Consider the following 20,109-nt stretch of genomic DNA (forward strand, 5'->3'; position numbering starts at 1 on the left):
TGAGAAGATACTTATAAACCCAAAAATGGCTGGATCAGGCACAGCATTGAGCAGTCTACCAAAAATGACTTTTCTGTTGTACTTCCCTCCTCTTCCACGTTGAACAAAATGTCCATTGTGATGAACTACCCCTGGAAGTTTTTGGGCTACGCTGCAATGTCCCAGAAAAGAAAAAAGCTGTTGGAAGCATGCAGAATAAAGAGCAAACAGAGCAGACCTGCTTCTAAGACAAACCATATTACTCATATTTCAGGCATGGAACACTGGCAGTGTCTCACAGAAGTTAAAGATCAAACTAGAAGTGGGGAGCTTGCGTCGCTAAACTAATAAGATGGAAGAAAAATAGCCTGCATGGAGTTGAAGGTTACTTTGCCACTTACCTTTCTGTTTGTGTGGTTGGAAGTTTGTGTTTCCCCCTAACAAGGGGAAGAATGTAATGGCTTTATATTATTTGGAGTGAAGTGAGTGCCTGCAGGCTTGCTTGATGAGCAAAGTGACATCCTGAGGAAACGTACAGCAAATTGCAAACACAATCCTTATTAGTAGTGGCAGTTACCTCCTGGAGTAGGATTGATTTGAAATCCCTGTAAGGATAGTGCTCTTCTTGCTCAGCCAACTTGACAAATAATAGCGTTCCTTAGGAGTTCATATTCAAGTTGTGATGGAGGTAATAGAAATTAACTTTCAGATTTGAAACAATTAAAGCAAGGTACTGAATGTCACTGTGCCTGAGAGACTTACTTAAAAAGTTACACATAGAGCCCTTTTCTATTGCAAATGCAATAAAAAAACTGCCTTTTTGGGGGGCATGTCCTTAGAGTGGGTATGAAGAGCAGCTGGGATTTAAGGATTCGAGATGCTCCCAAAGAATGAGAGCATTCACTGTGGAGATCCATGTTTTTTCTCAGTTTAGAAACCCAGAAAATCGTTTTGATCCATGCTCTGCCATGCTCTTGAATGTGACGGGGAGAATGTTGAGATAGTCTGGACTATTTGACAACATGAGTGTGAAGCAGCAGACATGGTATTTTGCAAAGTGTTTTTTTTTTAAAAAAAAAAAGTCATATGTAAGCAGTTCCTTGACAGGAATCAAAACAATCTGCAGTATTTGTTTTATTTCCCATCAGCCACTACTTATGTCACTGCAACAAGAAGTGAAAAGTACCAAAATGTTCATTCCTCTTTGCCCCATGCAACTAAAATATCTGAAAACATTTACTTTCATTGTGCAAAGAAGCTCTGGAGTGGAGACAATTGAGATAAATACTCGGATCTAATCCCAGCTCCTGTTGCTCAAGCTGTGTTTAGATTAGCAAATTGTATGGATTGACAGAAGTGGGTTTTTGGAGGAGAACATTTGGCACTGAAGACATATCGCACCTATTCTATGCATTCCTGAGGTTTTTATGTTGGATCAGCTCCAGGCTGCTCCTGTGGCTTGAATGCCTGTTGGTGGCTGGAGCACTTGGAGAACACCTTCTAATTTCACTTCATCCAAGGGGAATCCATTTTGTGTGCTCCAGGATTGCTCCATGAACCAAAGCATGAGGAGCACAGACACTCAGGGGACTGGCTTCAAAACTTAAAATGCTTTGCATGTCATATGGAGGAAAGAAATGTTTCATTAACTTACCACTTGTCAAACATGTTTCTCCCAAATTCTTTTTAACTCGGGGCACCACCAAAATGCACTCAATTTGAATTGGTTTTGGTATTGTTCAATTCAGTGAGAGAAAACCTGCTGTTAACAAAGTAAAATAACAGCTCTTATAATAATGCATCATGTGGAAAGGCAAGCATCTAAGTATTTGCTGGTTTATGTTTTGAACAATATTTAGTAGTTGTTGTCTTTATCACTCGAAGGTTGAACTTCTGCAGTTGATAAACAAAATGGTGTTGACATTCACATGTGAAGCCTTTCAGAAATGCTATTAATATTTCTCTTAATGAAATATGTGTTCATGTCCTCAATTTTTTTTTACCCAAAAGTATATTTTACCGTTTTAAAAGGGCCAATAGTAATCAGAATGGAGACATGATATGAGAATTACAAGCTCACTAGCCTTCTAAGAATTCACATATTGCTACCCTGCAATTTGGCTGCAAGCCTTGAAAGTTGCATGCAATATTTAAGGCTTCAGCCTGCCATGAGATCTGTTGGTGTGTACGTGGGTATTCTGTAGTATCTGCTTAGGCTGCATCTCCTGTATGGTAGTAGCCTGTTGTGTGTGGATCCTTGAGGGTTCAGAAGCAGTATTCCCCCTTAGAGCTGACAAAACAAGATTCTAAGTAATTTTTTTCCCCCCAGTTTTCTGATTTGAATTAATATTGCACTTTTATATGCTGTATTTTCTATAGCCTAGGAGGAAAACCATGAAGAATTGTCACACTTCATACATCAGGGCTCAATACACAGAGTGTCCCAGCGCACCACGACACTCCATTGCCAAACCCATCTTTCTTCTTGGGAAACGATTGACATGGATTGGTGCTGGAAATGAGGCAGTAGCTTAGCTGTTACCAGTCTGTTCCTCTAATGATAATGCTTTGTTTATGAGGAACTTGCAGTAATCAATTGATCTCACTTCAAGGAGGATTTGATAAGTATTGTTGATACTATCTTTCATGGATTTTTTTGGTTTCTTCTATGTGAATTATTTTTAGAAGTTTCCCTTTTATAAAGCACTTTTTTTCTCTTCTCCCCTTCAACTTGTATGACTTCTTACTGAGCAGTACAAAGGTGCTGCAGTGGGAGAAACAGTAAAAAATTTGACCAGGGAGTGAATTGCATACAACAAAAAGTGTGTTGTTTTTTTTAATGATGAGTTATTCATTCATCTGTTTAGTCTTGATTCCATAAATGGTCTGTAAAGAGAGAATCTAGCTGATAATGTAAAGCCAAATGAGAGATTGATTTACCCCAGAAATACTACTCAGTTTAGCAGATTTGTTTGTATGACTTCTCACTTGGTAGCAGCCATTTGCTAGTTAGTATAAACAAGGTCCAACTTCCAGGGTTACTCTTTGTTTGTATAAGGGCTCTAGACTTTTACACTCCAGATATCAGCTTTTAGAGTGTGAAGACCTTATTCAATGACACACCAAAGTCACTGTCTTATGAAAAAACTGGTACATTAAAAATATCTAAGAACATTTCCTCAGTTTCATCACAGCATTGGTCTTTTCTTCTCAGTGGCAGACTTGAAAAATTTGACAGGGTAACCTAACACTTCCAGCACGGTGTTAGAAGGAGGATGCTCCTATGCATAAGAAATAGAAATAACATTACATAAACCACACTTCTTATCCATAATTCTTTTGGGGTCTGGGTTATTCTTTGAATTTTAATGCTGAATGCTGACAAACAATTAAATTATGGCTAGCTTTGTAATGTTGTTTCCAGGCTCCGTTTGTAAAATGTCCCTTCTGTTTCTTCTCTTATTTTTGAATGGATTTGAAGAGAGCCAGGTAGACCAGAAATTTCCAGCAGTGGAGTTTGGTGTTCCTGGCCAGAATAGACACAGCCAGGCCCTGGGAGGCCAAGCTGTGTCCCAGTGTGCCTCCACTCCTCCGCTGAAGGAGAAAAGCTGGAGGAGGAAGAGAGCAATCCAGTCTTTGTGCCCGTTCAGCCCCTGGCCTTTTCCCCCAAGGCTGTCAGCAAGGGTGTTAATTAGCGTCAATTGTGACAGCCAGGAATGGGATTGGTGCCACAAATGCGTTGGCTAAACTGCTCTGCCAGCAAACAGCCCATAGATGGACATGACTTTCATTCACCATCAACCTGGGCTCTGATGTAATGGCAGAGCTGAAGGTAAAGTTGTCTAATTTATTGCTAATCCTTGTGGACTCTGAACCCCTCCCGTATTCCTTTGTTTTAGAAGAAATCCTGGAAGGTTGCAGTTCAAGTGCTTCATTTTCCAGCTTTAGTCCTTTCCCTCCCTGAAAGCAGATTGCTCTGTGAGCACTTCGATATTGATGAGGATATTTTCTCAAAGGCATCTGAGGCTTGTTTTTTGGGGATCAAAGGAAGGAAATAATCTGAATTTTTACAAATGGAGACATGACAACATTGATGTTTTATCTTCAGTGAATTGCAGAGTTAATGTGCTTCATCTGTTTTAGAAGCTATTCTAATACTAATGTGCTTTTACACCTTAAAAGCCCATGACCTAAATACAAATAGAAATAAACTATGATTTTACCATTTTGTTGTTGAGAGAAGCAAGGTGGATGGATTTTCATGTCCTAGTTTAGCTTCACTCTTGTCCATTTTTTCTTCTTTACTGTTTTCTGCAAACTCTGGCATTATCATTTCAATCCATTGATTCTTTGGCTCTGGGATCACCAGATACTAGGGTCTCATTTGTACTCATCTCCACCTGTTTGAATGGCAATCAAAGACCCCAGCTGCCAAGCTCTGCAATATTTTGCTCAGTTGAGGATTGTGGTTGGCATCAATGCACATTTCATTTAGTTACGCTGGCAGCTTCCACACGACCACTGGGCTTGCTGTAGGTGCAGGCACAAGTGTTTTGGTCATTTATTCCTTTTACATAGTCTAAAAACATGTAAAAAATGTGCCCAGGCAAGTTGTTCCCTCATCCAAATTCCCTTTATTAGAAAGGCATGCCATTTTCAAGGTGGAGGCATGCAATCACACTCTTCACTTGGCATCACGTTCTCGCGCTGGCGGAGATGTTTGTGCTGCCCTTGGCATTCCTCCTCTATGTTTTTCTCTATCACTCTTGGGGTGGCTTTGGCAGCTGCACTGGCCAGATGCAAGGCTCTCTCCTGTTTTCCAGCAGAGGCATGTGAGGTCTGTGTAAAAAGCTTGCTGGCAGAGACTCTGCATTTTGCCTGGCTCTGCTTTGCTTCCCCAAGATTTGCTCTTCATCCTCTAGATGTACTATCTCCTGACCCACAAACAAGCATGAGCGATTCAGCTGCACAGGGTGGGGTTTTGGAGAGAAAGCAGCTTACCTAAGGCACACAGAGAGCCCTATTAGTGTCCTGTCTACTCCATTTCTGATGTATAAACAGTTATTTTGACGTTTAATGAATTTGTCATCTTATATCTTGGGAAGCACAGCAGTACCAAGCACCCCTTTACAAAACGTGGTTCTCTTAGCAGAAAGATTACTAATGCCTTCCTGCAAGTACAGGTTTCCTGATCTTTAATAAGTAGTGAGCTCATACTACAAATTTTCCACTGATGAAGACATTTTAATAGTCTCTCACCTTGAATGGTCTGCCTGTTTTCATTAGAAGTGAAGGAACCTCTCATTTTGCAGGCTACTACCCTTTGTTTAAATAGCTTGAAATTGTTCAACAGGTTCAAGAGTTGCTGTAAGCATGCATACTCCAGGAAAAAAAAAATAACAGGAGATACAGTTTTCCATAATCTGCCTTGAATTTGCCAGGACAAATTTAAGTAGGAATTTTACTGCTGACCTTTGCCAAGCTGACATTGTCCTGTAGCATTTGTGCTGGCCAAGAGCAATATGCTTCAATAATTTCTCTCCAGTGCTAATTATTGTTAGGTGTTCCTTTTGTTAACAAATAATAAAGATCAACCTTTGGAAGATTTTGATTAAGTTAATGACTTTGGTAGCCTAACACTTTATTTTAGGATACTTGACTTTTCATAACCATGAAAAGTTCCATCTTCAGTCACTGTACCTGCAGGACAGAATAGCGAAACCTTATGCTCCCACTAGAATTCAGGACTTAAAAAGTTCATATATAGAGCCACACCATAGTGGCAAAGGAGAGACAACTGGCCAGCAGGTCACCTTGCCATGCATGGGGAGAGCATTTGGAAAAGTGGAGAACATTCTGCAAGCCTGGTGGTTGTTTCTCTTTTGAGAGTGAGAAAGACTTGATGGTTGTTCCCTTCTGTCTGTAAAATGACTTGCTGTTTTGACACTTGGGATTTGGGTTGTTGGAAATCTTTTCATGTTAAAGTTGGTTATTCACAAATGCTAATGGTGGTAATATTAGCAGTATTCTTTGTAACTTGTCACTTAATAATCTCAGTCTTTATGTAAGAATCGGGGTTTTTTCATCTCTTAACATTAACAGGCAGAGATACATGACTCCTACGATGTCATTTAGTGGCACACTCAGGAACAGGCTGTTGGAGTCATGGCCTCTCTCCTGGACCTCTACCCAGCAAACTGTGCCACAGAAGTATATTTCTGCTCTTTCCATTTTTCTAAAGATTTTTGCTCCACTTTACCCAGTGCATTTTTATGGTTGCAGACATTTTTAAGGTACCCGCCACAGGAGTATTCAAGTGTCACAACATTAAATGAAAAGCAAAACCTTAACTCTAAATAAATAGTCCATACTCAACACCATCTGCTTTACCCATAGATCTGTTGCTCATGCTGAATTTTTCATGAGAAAGTGTTTGATGTTTCCAAAGGAGATTCCTGAGGGGATCACTACTGCTGTCACGGAAGAGCCAGATCCAGGATGCCTCACCTAAGGATGCTGGCAGGGAAGATGTCCATGTTCTGATGGACTGTTAGGTGTACCTTCACCAGTAGTGTCCAGCCAGAAGGCTGCCACTGAGGCTACTGGGCACTTGGGATGGTTGGTGACCAAGGAGTATTTCATTTAGGTCAGGAGTTTCACCCTACTTAAAGATCACAAGAAAATCGAGCCGTTGTGTTTGACATTCTGAGGTGGCCGAGTTGCTAGACCACCAAGGGCTTCATGGTTAATAACAAGCACTTCAGTTTGCACCTGGAATGAGTCTGGCAGTCAGCAGGAGCCCAAGAGCAGGTGCAATATGCTCTTGTCCATTTACTCATCCTCTGTGGCAGGCAGCCACCTCCTGCACCAGCTGAAGCTGCCAGATGTCCTTTGGGTCAGTCCCACATCACACGCACTGCAGTAGTCAAGAGCTTTACTCGCTGTTTTCTTTTGTTGACTATTCCTGCCAGGGTCACTGTCTGAGCCTGTCAGTAAAAAACTCCCAGTATAATTCTGCATGCCTCCTGGGGACTGCCCTCGGGATACAGGGGACCTGTTTTGAGGTTGAAGTCTCCTATTGCATGTTAAATTTTTGGGTTTCTCCATCTGATAGCACATTAGGCATCACTGATGTCTTTTTGGATTATTATCTTTAGTGAATCATTTGCTCATTATTAACTTCTTATCTTCTTATTTGCTTAAACACCAGACTTAGGAGTGCTCCCTTTCAAGCTGAATTGGCAGAACTCGTGGTACAACACACTAATGTCGTTCAGTTCAGGTGTTTTCTCTAATGGCAGCAGTGAGCTCAAGTTATATATCAGCCCCAGCTGACTGTACACGTAGGTTATGATTTTCTGAGATGACCTCAGATTGTGGTATTTGCCTGCTTCATGAGACAGTCAAGAACATCAAACCTGTCTTCATAAACATCATAAATTTTTATTTACTATTCTAATTGAGGTACATGTTTAAATGTTTTGTGGGTAGGAAGCAGTATTGATCGCTGCTTGACATTTTTAAGAAAAACTACTACTGCAAATTGAAAACTCTCCTTGGACCACGCAAATTGGAATAGTGTCTGTTTATACAAAACAAAGGAAAGAATGGAGATCATTGGGGTACCAATTTCCCATTAATATTTTATGGGATTTGCATTATTTTTCACAGTAATCCTACATATCCTGATTTCTAACAATTTTCCTCTTTTATTTTGACTGGTTTTCAAATTGTTACTGAAAGGGTAGAGTTAAGGTTGCCTTGCATGCTTTATCATGTGCCTGTATAATTCTCTATTAGCCACAGCCTTAATTTGTGTTTTTCTGGCCTTTTATTGCTTGGGTTTGGGGTGAAGTTTTGATTTGGTTTTCTTTGTTTCTTTAATTGTTTGGAGGTTTGTTTGTTTTCTTTTTTTTTTTTTTTTAATTAATAGCTGTGCAAATTCTTGCAGGGTTTGTTTGTTTGCCCTCAAACTCTCAAGCTGCACTGTGATTTTTTTTTTCTGTGATAATATGAAGTGTTTGCTCTGATGGAAAAAATGCCCCTTTTCCTGTAGTCTCAGGTTTAAAGTGTATCAGGCTTGAGTGTATTTGTTTGTACTTTAATAATATGCACACCCCCTGTGTGCCGATGCTGCTGTTTCCCTGACGGTAACCAAGAGCGCTGTGAATCCTCGTTCACCAATCCTTCTCTGCTCTTAAATGTCATAGCTGTCAGCAAAGGAGTGATGTAAAAAATATTAGAACAACATTTTCTAGATTCTTCTGTGATCTGCTGCTACTTTCTCTCGCGCAGAAAATGATGGGAATCATTCAGCAGGGACAGCTTAGGAAATGATAGCAGCTGAGCAAATCTGACTCGTGGAACAAAATATCATGGATCAAATGGGCTTGTGCCAAACTTTCCCACTGGATTTAATGTAAGACTCTGACCCTCGCAGTATTACAAAAGTGGGTCAAATTTTCTGTGCTTGTACAGTAGGTCTTTTGACATTTTGCCAATGCCAGTATACACTATCAAAGGTTTTATCATCAGCTGCCAAAGAGATAACTATAAGTTTTGAATTCCAATAAAGGGTGTAATTGAATGGCCTGTGTTTCAAAAAAATAACAGGGGGGTAGTGGATTGTAGTGCATGTTACACCTCTGTGTTGCCATGAGGAAGTTTGGCACTGAGGCCCAGCTGGAATCTAGACGGCAAAGATGAAAGCAAGGGAGAGGCAAGAATTTTGTCTGTGCCCATTGGGAGAAATTTCAGTGCCCTCCTCAGACCTCTGTACCACTAGTCTGAGGCCATTCTGTTGTGTCCAGGAGGGGCAAATGGGCTGCACTGGAAACATAGTATGTGGCTTAACAGGGAGCTTTTCTTGTCTGTTTTCCCTCCTTGGGTACTAGTGGCCTAGTCCTGATCTTGACCATTCACCTCTCAGTCTTAACTCTCCTAATTTTAATACAGAAATTTTGCAATCCTTCTGTTTCTTTCCTTTTTGTTGGTCATTTGCAGTCCCCAGCCCTAAAGATCCAATGCCTGTTTTCCTCCAAGTAGTAGTGGTTTTCTTCTCCACAGCCCCTCTTGTGAGGTACAGCTGGTGAAATCTGTATTGCTGCAGTCTAGCTTTCATCTGACTATGAGCCCATAGCTTTCCATTTTTTCTATCTCATCCACTTAGCTCTGTCACAGAGGTTCCACAAGTTTGAGGATCTGGAGTTCTCAGCACAGTCACTTTTCCCCCTTGCCATATTAGTGGCATGACAGCTTGTCATCACAGAAGTATTTATAGTGTTGCAAACTGCTTCATAGCCTCAGGTAGGGGATAGGAGAACCGAGAGCTAAGGATCAACCAGTGTTGGATGTCCATCATCCACAGCAGGTCTCAGTTCATCCAAGGCAACGGTGGAGCGATGCCAGAGGTACAGGGCAGCTTAATGGTGTGACAGCCAATGTTGCAATTGTAGAAGCTTGACTTTTTTCCAAAATGAAACAAAATCGAGTCTTCTAAAATGGCGATAATCCTCCTTATATTACCAGGGTGATACTGGAAGGGATCATTTATCTGTGAGTGTGCTGTGTAACCTCAGACTGGTTGCACACCAGACCCAGCCTCCCTTGCAGTTCTTATAACTCTTAATTCTGGCAGCACAGAAGTTAATAGTTTAGGAAAATTTTGCTTTTTTTAATAATTAAGTCTGTAGAAGGTAGAAATCAACAGTACAGTGCGTTTTCCCAGCAGAGACCGTAAATTAATTAGGAGCAATTTGCTGTCAGAAACAATTTCCATAATTTTAAGTAAAAAAGCAGAAAACCCGTTTTTATCCTGAAGTGATTTAACTCCTGTGAAGATGAATTATGTGAAATTGTGATTTACCTGCTCCTGGCTCCGGGTACCCGGAACAAGGTGGATGACAAATCAGGTGGTGGTAACCACTGCTGGGGCAGAATTTCTGAGAGTGATGCCCTCTCTCCCCGCCTTTCAGATCTTGACCTTTTCATAACAGAATTGTCTTTGACACTTGCAAATTCCTGTCAGGAGATAATGAACAAATTGCAGTGCTAATCGAACACAGGCCTTTCCCAGGCTTTTGCCTGATAGTTACGCACCAAAGGTCACAGTCTAACTAATGAGGGCTTTGGGTGATGCCTACACAATATGTAGGCTTTTCTGAAAGGCCAAAATTTATGGGTGCCACTTGGGGACAATTCAGCTATCACAAGCATCTTAGAAGTACAGGAAGGGATGATCCATCCATCACTAAAGCCCCATTATTGGACTTAAACACTCAGCCTAATATGCATAATTGCCAGACCTTGGGCTCCTCAAAAAGGCCTCAGTGTCATTATGATAGATCCTCCTCCCTGTTTACCAGGAAGAATGAACATGAGATGGTCCATTGTGGCATTTAGTATTTCAGCCCATCAGGATTTTAGGGTGATTTGCGGATATCAAGTCACTGGGATGCTGATTTAAATGAAGGGAACATTTGCAGAACCATAAATTTTTCCTGTGAAGTCTATTATGTTTCTGCAGCTGATAAGCATTAAAAAATTTACTGCTTCACACTTGCATTTTCTCCCTTTTTTTTTTTTTCTGTGGCCTTTTCGGGTTAGAATCTGTTTATTAGTCCTTTCGTTCTTTGCTGATGTACAATTAAAGCAGTCTGACCTCTAGCTGCCAAAGGTTTCACCAAAATACATTTTGGAAACTGTGCCTTCCAGCGGATAAAATCTGCTGTATCATTAGTTCTTGCTTTAAAGTGACATGTGCACTTGATTATAACCATTCCAAAATATGTAGGAATTATAGGTTAGAGATGAAAAGGCACTGGAAGATAAATTAGGATACTATCCTCAAAATCTGCAAGTTACCTGCAGAATATTAAGCCGGCCTGGAGCACCTTAATGCAGCAACGCTGCTCACCCACTTCCTCAGGGTGCTGGCACCAGATCTCAGTCTAAGCAGTGGCATTTGGGCTCGTCTCCTCGATGCTCTTCTCTCCCATACAAAGGTCTGTGGGATTGCCATGTGCAGTTCCACAGCTGCTGCATTTCAGCGGTGGGTGAAGCGATCCCCACATGGAGCTGATGTATCAGTTTGGCTCGCACTCTTGGGTTCTGTGGGATGTAAGGTGCGACATAAATGAATGCTATATAAATATTTTTGAGTTCTAGAAATACAGGCTACAGAAAAAGCTCAGATCAGAACTGACAGTGTAACCAGAATCTACATTTCACACTACAGCGACAGTGCCTTGTGTGATACAGTCTGCTTAGCACTACCCAGCATTACTGTACCTTCCACATCTTCAAAGAATGATGAGATGTGAGCTTTTTAGTCTGGATGTTCTTGTTCTTTCATATTTACTTAAAAATAGCTTTTTTTTTTTCTTTTTTTGCCATTGAATGATTACCTTGAAACTGTCCGTTTACCTACCGATAGATACAAACCTCCCACCGGATGAGAATTTCTGTTTCAGCATTGCAATTCTTGCTAACTGTCTGGGTAGCTCATAGAACTGCTGAAAGGCATTGAAGACACCCTCTCCTGGTCATCCACTGAATGCACTAATTTATGTTTAAATGAGCTTACAGGTCCTATTTGTGTTATATATGTGTTTATTTAAGAATGTGTTGGGAAATCAGTGCTCATTTGAAGTCAGAGTCTGAGACAGTGACATGAGACGTCTCTTTCAAATTGATCTCAGCACGTGCATCAAATGCCAGGTCCGGGTAAGTTGTGCTGGATGTGATAATCTTGGACACACTGGTCCATGCAGTGAGAAGCATGCTGAGTAACAGGGTCTGCACATTGCCACCAAGACCAAAAGCTGAATGACTCCAGGGTCTCTCTGTCCTTAAAGCTTTGGTTTGGGTTAGGAATTTCTGTCATTCAGTCTAAGTCAGTGAGGTTTTGTTTTGAATCACTTTGCAAACTCCCCTCCAAGTAAATCCTACAGCCATTGCTCTTCCTGCTCACAGTGACAGCACTTGAAAGAGCAGATGTGCGATGTGTTGAATGACAGGCATGTCTCAGTCCCAGCAGGAGGTATGAGAAAAAAAATCAGAGATATTTTTGCACTTTGCTTCTTATCTATTTTGTGGAACCTTGCACTTTTGAGGGAAATTGCCTGCCATGAGCTATACAGCCCATTTCAAAACACACAGTCAACTCTTTCCCATATAATATCCAGCATAAACCCTCAGAATTCCCATTGTGTGTACAACTTGCCTGAGTCAGAGAGAATCAGTTGCTATTTTGGCAAGGTGTACACTGGCCAGGGCATGATCTTGTTTGGAAATAAATATATAAAACCAACATGAAATCAGGAAGGATCTGTGCATCTGTCAGACACAGCATGGTGGATTAGGTATTACAAAATCTCTCCAGAAATATACACATTATTTAAAAATAAATATACACAGTTTTGGACACAGAATACATTGATGGTTACACTTTGGACCACTTGGGCATTGCTTAGATATAATCTCTCTATCTCTTCAAAGCATTCAGCTAGTCTGACTTCTTATGGGATCCTTTGGTCTTGAGAGTTGTGAAAAACACCACTTTAACAGAAAAATCTCTCTCATCTGCGTCTACCCTTCCCCTCAAGGTCTTCCTTTCAGTCTTCCAAGTGTATGTGCTACACAAGAGCTGTTGTTAAATTAACAACTTTTGGTTCTAATCTAAATTTCTAGTTAAAGGTTTCTTCAGCCAGAATGGGTCGAACTACTAGATCAGTAGGTGACCTAGGATAAAAAGTTTGGTTACTTTTTTTGCCAGAATTAGGTCAAGATTTGGAAAGTTCCTTGCAGCCCAGCCCTGTCGTCTCTAAATTGCTATTTCCTCATCCCTGCCATGCTCCTGGTCCTGGACATAAGGATGGCTGCACCCTTTGGGCTTCACTGGGATGCTCTTCCTTAAGGTGAACACAACACATCTGAGCTACAACTAATTCCAAATGCTTCTCTTACCTGTAAGCACAGATTCCAGCATTTATTCCATGTGAACAATGACATCTTCGTGTGGGCTGTTTTGATACATCCTAATCTGGATATAGTCTTGACATAATGTTCCTGCAGCCTTTTAGTAAACAACTGTTAAAGTTTTGGGGAGAAACTTTTAGGAGGTTTGTTAGGGCACAGTCCCAAGTCTACTGATGAACAGCACTGCTAAAACTCCTCACTGACAGGCAATTCTATACCAAGATAATAATAAACCCCTTGTCTTCTCAGTTGTTAATTGGGGGTTTGTTGGGGTGAGTTTGTTTAGTTAGTTTGTTTGTTTCATTCTTTTACATAAGTCCTACTTGTTATTAAGCAATTGAAAACGTTGTTGCCATGGGATTGGAAACAGGTTCACGCCTCTGGCCACTTGGAACACTCAGATCTCTTGGTGCAGGTGTATGGGAGGAAATGTGTGAACTCCCACATCGTGAAGGTGTTAAACTTTATCAAATGGGCTCTCCTGTAACCTCTTGGAGACCTGCTGCTATCCATCAGAACAGAAATAATTTCCATCTGATTTTTCAAGTGGTTGCTCTGGTGGGATTTGAGCAGCAGGGCCCTCTGATGGTTCCGTCTGAATTTCCTTTGAAATACCAGGTGGGTATTGGCTTCTTATATGGACTGTGCTTTTGTGCATAATAATGTTAAATATAATGTGCTCTTAGCCTTGTCATATAATTAAGAATGGTATTTAGTTAAAACAATTCCCAGACTGGGAAGATCATTGCAACTAGCACATTTGTGGCTGGGGGAGAGACTCATGAAGGCAAATCATGAACTTAGCAGTGTCCTATATATTAAACATTTTGTGAAAGATTGGAGCTAGGGGAACAAATAATCCAAGTAAATGAGTAAAATTCCTTGTGTTGTTTGGGGGGAGGAGATATTGTTTGGCTTGGATTCAAGAAAGTGCTTAAAAGCATGTTAAACTTTAATGAGGTAAATAGTCTCATCTCTGTGGTGCAGAACGTTTAGGCTTAATTTTAGGCACATGCTTAAATTCTTTGCCAAATTGGGGTCTAAAAAAGAGTTATGCTTTTGCATTTGAGAAGCAGGGATGATATCACATGACTTCTATATTTAATCACAACTACTGAAGGCAGCTGGGATTTTGAATACAGAATACTTAAAGCAAACTGTTCTTGATCAATCCATAGAGAAATACTCAGAGGGAGAAAAAATATATACAGTAAATTTGAATAATGAACAGTTTTGAGGAAATTGCAATCTGCTTGCAGACATTTGGAGAGCAGAAAAGAAGCTAAATTTGTTGAGTAAGTTACTTGCTGTGATCTATTCTCTTGGCTCTAATTAGAGAGAAGTGAGCAGTAAGGGAACCCAGAAAATGAGGCTGCTGTGGACTGAAGTGCCCAAAGAGAAGACTTTAAGTTGGAAGGGTTTTTTTAAGTGGATTCTTTTCCCCCAAGTATTCTTTAAATAGGAGGGGAAACGGTACAAACAAACAGCTTTGATGCTTGAAAAATGTGACAGAAAACATTTGTGTTTTCTTTGGAATTCAAATCTTAAAGTTTACTATAGGAGTCAACTATATCAGTTAACAGCTGACAGCTTTGCAATTTTTTAACGTTACGGTTCATTACAATATCACTGAAGTATTTTCATTGGCTACTTCAGCTCAGTCTTGCTCATTAAAAGCATTTAGGTCACGATACAGCAAATCATTCTGTCTTTGAAGACCTTACATGACTGGCGGCTGCTGCGTGAAATACTAAAATATAACAACTGTGGCTGTTGTTTGTTCCAAACAAAGCTTCCAGACATCAAATGGAGGGTCATACCTGGAAGCTTTTAAATTCAAATACTGCCCCTTACTTTGTAGGAGATCCACAGTGGCAGTCTCTCCACACAACAAAACTCACTCTTTGTAGTAACAGGAAAACTCATTTGTGGAGGGCAGAACTTTTTCAGGCTGGTGGTGAAAAAAATCCATAGGAACACAAAACTACCACATATCTGTCTGCTCCAAGCTCAGGTCATATTTCTTTAGCCCTCTTTTCTTCAGTACAAAAGAGAGAGCAGCAGTGTATGTTTATAAAAAAAAAAATCAAACCAAACCAATCACAATGCCAAGTAATTAAGAGAGTAAATAGAATCTCTTCTCTCCTATCACCAATATTGTGGGGGTTGGAACTAGGTGATCATTAAGATTGCTCCCATTCTATGATTCTGTGATTAGCAACCCATTGTAATCCATGAAAAATCAGCTCTTGGATTTGTTTTGTCATGTCTCTTGTACAAGAGAGGAGAATTAGGAGTTCCCACTTTGAAACTTTGACATGATCATAGTCCCAAGTTACTTTACACTTTCTAAAAACCAAAAAATATATTTTTTTATGTTTTTAATCTTTCCTATGCATCTAAAGTTTATGTGGTGGGCTGAGTGCTTTTTAATTTTTTCCTTGTCTACTTTTAAATACTTTCCATTCCAAATTTCCATAGTTTGTTTTTTGACTACTGCATCACCACTTGGAATTCTCTTACAAAGTTCTTATACACGATTAGTTGAACACGAATGCAGGACACGTGTCTCAATACTGCAACTGGGCAAAATACAACCTTCTCCCCCATGAATTTGTAACTCATCATCTGCCTGGAATTACTACAGTTACTTCAGGTTTTTTCACAAGCAGAACTGATAGACTTTAGTTCAATAGTCTCCTGTTGGTCAAGTTCTAGCAGAGGCAGTGGTGTCCATTGTAGCTTGAACAGTCTTAGGCAGTGAATAGCAGCACCTCATTCCTTCCTATTCTCTCTCTCTACCAATGACATTCTTGTTCGTGCCACTCAGATCCATGTTTTTTCCCCTTGATTTCATTCATTCTATTGTAGCCTTGCAGGATTGTTCTCAGGGTAGAACAGCTTGTTGAAAGGTGTTTATAATAACAATTACACCTAGTCCAATCACTAAAGTGTAATCTTTATCTTAATCAAAAAAAAAAAAAAGGAGAGGGGAAGGCTGAAGAAAAAATATACATCACAAACTACTGCAAAGTTCTGCTTGAGTTATTTTTCAATTACAGCAGGTGAAGCAGAATGAAATTGTTACAGCCATTTATTGATTGTGCTACTATCCATTAAGGTACAACAGAAGAAGTCCATCATATTGTGTAACAACTTAACTATTTAAAATAACAAAGGCTTCCTATTGTTTCCCTTTTTACCATTATCCTGACAAATACATTCTGCTTCCATGCTGGAAATCAAATTCAGGAATCATAATGAAGAAATTCTGTATTCAAGGTGACATTATTTCTTCCCCCAGCTATTGAAATACTTCAGCTTTTTCATTGAAAAATAACTAAAGCAGAACAAAGGTAATGAAATATATTAATTATATTAATGATGTTTTACTGAAACTGGCTGCTTCCTAAAGAGAGGGCATATATAACTGTAAGGAGAGATTCTATCAGTGCATATGTGACTAACAGGTAATACTGTCACAGGAGTAGTTTTAGCTGCTTTGAACTGTTCAGCCACCTGAATGACAAACCCTCTGAAGTTTTATGGTGAAGAGCAAAGCTTATCATGTCTTCTCAGGTGGGTGGGTGCTCTTTGTTGGGAAGGAAGCCAGTGGAGTTGTGCAGTGAAGGGCAGATCTAGTGAGTGGTGGTGTAGCACGTAGGTGTTGGTGACAGCAGGCTGGAGGTGTGCTCTCAGTCCAGCAGCAAAGAGGTGATGAACTGGGTGTTAAACTGGAGCTTGTAGGTGATCCTGATGACTGGATACCAGCCCTCAAGAGCGATAAATAATGATATATCATTGCAACTGGAAGGCAGCAGTTGATGTCTGATCTGCTGTCTGATGAAGAACCACACGGTCTTGAGCTGGCTGCTGAAACTTTCTTGTAAACTCTGTGTGTGTGTATGTTTAACAAGCACCTCTGCATCTTATTGGCAGCTCAATGGGAAAGGTTTTCTGAACTTGTTTGGGGTTGTGGTAAAATGGAACCCCACAGAGAGGGGAAGTTTTCTCCACATGCCAAAGAGAAGTCCTGCCCTAGGGGTGTCAGAGCAGGGCTGTGCACAGTGTCACTTCTCCTTGTTGGCTCTAGCAGTGTTTGCTGCATAGGATCAAACCACAGACATGTGGGGTATTCAGTTTGTTTCATGTTTATTTTCATGAGTTCTTACTTTCACCCACATACCAGCTTAAGTTTCCTACTCGTAAGAAAAACAAAATCTTAGAAAAATGAAGATGACAGATAAGATCCCTATTCTGCTTCCACCAATGCTAGCAAAGAATTTATTAGGACAGAAGCCAGAGCCCTTTTCTCCATAGTATTGACCATGTCTTAACCTTGTTGCCAGTTCTTTTCCCATTTTCAGTTGTCAGATCATTCTTCCCTAGCACTGATAATCTCGTGGTGTTGTGACAACTGCAAACATGAAATATCCACTGCCTGTTGCTGCAACCACAACTCCTCTGGTTGAACGTATTCGCTGCACATAAGCTTCAAGTTTTTTGTAGCTACCTTCGAGTAAATTAGATTTTCTATTTTGAATGTCCATTTAGAGACAAAGCAAGGCTGGCATTCAGGCTAGAGCATGGCTTTCTTGTACAGTTATTTCTGTCCTAAAATCCCTAACGACCGTTTTTTGAGTTTCAAATAATTGTAAAGTTTTGTTGCCAATTCCTGTCTCCTGCCCCACTGTCACCACGGGTTTGTGCTCTTGCAGCTCTCAGATGTCTTTTATTTGACTTGTACAGTAAATACCTGTCAGACCCCTGAAGTTGTTTCATCAAACAAACCCCTTGATCTCCATAATTGATGCTGAAATGCTCGATATGAATACCAGTTGTGCGTGTCAGTTTGCTTTAGGATCGGCTTGAGCAATGTTTTTGTAGGGGAATGTTCCTGCCTTTGTGCACTTTGGTCGAGGATGCACTGAGCAAAAAAAAAAAAAAAGGAGCTGCACATCAGGACTGGGTAAACATTTGCTACCCTTTGTGCTTTTGGATCTCTGGGGTATTTTCTTTCTGAGCAGTACAAGTTTTGCTGAGTTACCTGGTGACAAAGTAACAGGCCACAGATCTTGTTTCACTGAACCAGCAGGTGCCATGTGATTGTTTTGGGCCATCGCACATCAGGGGTTAATTTTGTTCTCCAAGAACATTTGGGAGTGTGTTCAGGCAGCACACAAAGTGAAGGCTGGGAATCAAAGCAAGCAGGCTATCTCCTCCCACAGATCTCGCAGCAAAATTTAGGAGCTGAACGATGCAACATGTGCATAAAAGCTTGATAATGTTTTTAAAACATATCACTTGAAATATGTTAACGCATATGTTCCTTCATTTAGAACTCTTTCATAATACATAATTTGGCCCTTTAGCTTTACACCCAGCTCATTATGGCTCATATGCAAAGAGAAACATTTTCAACATTTTCTCCTGGTCTTTCCCAAACACCAGCATAACCTTTCTTTCCCACCTTGTGAAGTCCCTTTTTTTTCTCTTGGCATCTCACTTCCCAGCTCTTTCTATGCCATTTCCAGTCTGGTGGCAGTTTATCCCACCAGTGTTTCAAGCTGCAGTCTGCCTGAAGGAGGATTCAGCCTGCTCTCATTTCAAAAGTTTAAAGGTTTCCCACAGTTCAGATTTGCCTGATGGTCTGTCTGTGAATAATTGGTTCTTTCTAAGCATCAGGTTAGGGTGATGGTTTTTTTAATTATTTATATCAAGATTAGATAAACAGGCTAACAGAACTCCACAGAAATTGTTGTGAAACAGGCAAATTTCATGTTAGTTTTACAAAAAGGTTTAAATTCAAGTAAGACCCTACATGCATATGCACCCAAACCATATGTGAAGGCCAGTTTAATTTCTCAGTCCCAGTAAGATAATAAGCCAGTAGGTAGGATGGCATTTTCATTTCAATACTGGAGGTGAGGCAGACAAATATTGTTCAGAAGTTCCGTGGATAAGGCAAGGTAATGCTTTTTGTACCATATTTTCAGTTAAATAAAATATGTCCTTTACACAGCGCTATAAATTGGCCTTGAGCACACCTCCAGCTGGAATTACCTTTGCTTCCCAAGAATCACACACTGCAGGCTTCCACCCAGCCCTTTGTGTGGGCACACATATTACAGTCCTGATTTTGTAAAGCCACCAGTTACTCAGATGTATGGCTTCATCAAGTCAGGCTCTCTCCTGACTTTGGAATCGTATGTCATTTTTCTCTCACTAGTTCCCTTTCAAGGTCAAAAGCAATCTCTGTGCTTCTAGGAATGTTCTGCTTGCAGAAATTTTTGATCCTCATGATTCTTACTAGATATTCATTTGTCTCAGCAGATATGGGGTGACCAGATGATACTGAGCAACACTCGCAGGGAGCAACGTTCTTGATCTGTCTCCTTTTGTGTAAAGTGGGGTAGAAAATTCTGTTTTAATTATCACCATTAGATGACTTCCCTGTGCCCTGGGGTCATGAAGCCTGAGTCATGAGATTTTGAAACACCAGCTGCTGCTTATGGGGAGAGGAGCTAAGATGTTCCCTTACTCTCTTGAACATCTGAGAGTTGCCTGTCGGAGTGACCCAGTACAGAAATATGAGAATCCAGGAAAGAAAGAACAAAACTGGTACCACACTTTTCTGCCAAAGTCTAGCACTGAAAAATTGAAAAGTGGGTTGAAATAGGAAAGAAGTTTCCACATGAAACCTTTTTTTGTGTGACTAGCAGTCTGGTTTCAGAGTTTGTACCTTTCTGGTTCTGCCTTTGATTTTGTTTCCAAATCAAAAATATGGATGTGTTGGATTTTTAAAATTTATTTACATTTCCCTTTCCTCACTTTCCTTTCTTGCTCCCCGCCTTTGCTTGCTGCATATTCTAAGTGTGTGTGAAGAGCCAAAAAATACAAATGGCGCTATAGCACCACTTCTAATGCCTGGTAAACTTATCATTTTTTAGAAGTAAAAGTTTTATGCTTAAATAGCTCAAAAATCTGCCTAACAGTACCTTCTGTGTGCTGTTTAAACTAAAATACAAAAACCCCTCAATTCCTGAAGTAAATTAAGTCTATATTTTGATAAGCCAGTAAGCATGTCAGCTTATTCTTTCTTTTCCCCACAACATATGGGGCTTTCTGTTTATTGTCTTTCCCTAATTTTCA

The 20,109-nt window shown here is 40.3% G+C and overlaps 1 protein-coding gene across 8 annotated transcripts in view; it reads left to right on the plus strand.

Annotated features, from left to right (window-relative positions):
* The window catches only part of BEND5 (BEN domain containing 5), a 907,022-nt gene that overhangs the window by 491,137 nt on the left and 395,776 nt on the right, over nt 1–20,109 (plus strand). The window lies entirely within an intron of this gene.

This window comes from Pseudopipra pipra, chromosome 9 (assembly GCF_036250125.1).
Source record: "Pseudopipra pipra isolate bDixPip1 chromosome 9, bDixPip1.hap1, whole genome shotgun sequence".
NCBI lineage: Eukaryota > Metazoa > Chordata > Aves > Passeriformes > Pipridae > Pseudopipra > Pseudopipra pipra.